The sequence below is a fragment of the Penaeus japonicus genome, unplaced genomic scaffold (genome assembly GCF_977035675.1).
Source record: "Penaeus japonicus unplaced genomic scaffold, GWHDUDI00000001_assembly GWHDUDI00000024, whole genome shotgun sequence".
Classification (NCBI taxonomy): domain Eukaryota; kingdom Metazoa; phylum Arthropoda; class Malacostraca; order Decapoda; family Penaeidae; genus Penaeus; species Penaeus japonicus.
This window is the reverse complement of record NW_028234426.1, coordinates 2,482,414-2,483,825: the sequence shown is the minus strand read 5'-3', so window position 1 is coordinate 2,483,825 and position 1,412 is coordinate 2,482,414. Positions and strand designations below refer to the sequence as shown.

Sequence of the window (1,412 nt, the reverse complement as noted above, 5' to 3'; positions counted from 1 at the left end):
AATTGTAGAGCTACTAATAATAATATTAATACTGATACTAAAACTACTACTAACACTTATGAAAATAATGACAATGTTGATAATAACAACGTTGATAGGCCATTTCACTGTTTAACCCCTTGGCAGAGTAATTTACAGTAAGTGACTTACAACTTGTCATCATAAATCGCTTAATTGTACCTCTCAATGAAAAAAAACTAATTTGCTGACATTTACCTTAACTAACAAAAAAATAAAATCAAATAAATAGATAAACAAATAAATAATTAACTGTTTTTCTTAGTCTCATTAACCCATTAAAAACGGGTGACGTATTTTCGTCATACATGATGCAGGAGCTCTGGCCTGACAACGGGCATCATGACGTTCAGGGATTCTGGATCACTTTGTTATTCTATTCTATTGTGCTATGAGTAATGAGTGAGTGATGTTGACAATTGCAGTCATAACTACTATAATTGCCACAATATTAAACAAAATGGGTTTCACCTAACATCCAAAACCTAGATGGCACCACTTTCTTCTAGCACCAGCAGGAGAAAGAGCCTTGAATTGCACCCATCTACAGTCTCTAGCAAGCACTATCTCTATAGAGCAATGGAACATAACAAGTTGACAACCTCTTGCTCTAAAGTACTGCAGATGAAAAATGTGCAGGCAGAATGAGAGGAGAAAGGTGACTCAAACCATGCCCAATGTCTTCAATGTGACCCTGTGCCAGTAAGGATGCCTTTTACTGTGGTATTCACAGTCATAAGTACAAGTTTCTTTCCTCTTCCCTACCTCTTCAAGTTATCTTCTTTTTTGGATGGTTATATGTTTCGTATTCGTTCATGGCAGCACACAAATATGAAAAAATAAAGATGTTTTTTGTCCTCCCCTAAAACAGCAATACTTCTATCACACTGAGTATAAAGAAAAAAAAAGAACTTATATGAACCCTGAACTACAATTTTAGTCAACTGCAGAATTGATAGAGCCTGTGACATGACAGATATAAGTCTCTAAAAACAGTAAAACACACACACACAAAAAAAAAAATATGGCTCTAGATCTACAATGAGTGACTAAAAGAGTGGGAAAAGTCAAGGTATGTTGCGTGAAGCTGCCTCCTTTTGAAATAAAACCCATCCTGGAGCCTGGGTAAGCAAATCTATCCCCTTATTTTTTGACCAGCAGATGGACGACTCTGAGGAATATTTCTGCACCTCTTTGTTAGATTCCAGCAACTCTGTAGCAGAAATGCATAGTTCATTCTGAATACTGATCCTGACATGTGTAATTCCACTCTTCATTATATTGAAATAAACCATCTTAAATCTATAGGACTGCATCAAACACCTCATATACAAAAAAGAGGATATATTTATTATGAAAAAAATACAAGATAAAGCAGTAGAAAACAAGAGAAA

At 35.1% G+C, this 1,412-nt stretch overlaps 1 protein-coding gene across 1 annotated transcript in view; it reads right to left on the bottom strand.

Annotated features, from left to right (window-relative positions):
* Window positions 1–1,347: 1,347 nt before the first annotated feature.
* LOC122260115 (nuclear nucleic acid-binding protein C1D) overlaps window positions 1,348–1,412 on the bottom strand; it is a 3,383-nt gene continuing 3,318 nt past the window's right edge. Inside the window, exon 4 of the mRNA XM_043027231.2 lies at window positions 1,348–1,412. This exon is cut by the window's right edge and continues 211 nt beyond it. The gene's annotated coding sequence lies outside the window, so the exon portion shown is untranslated.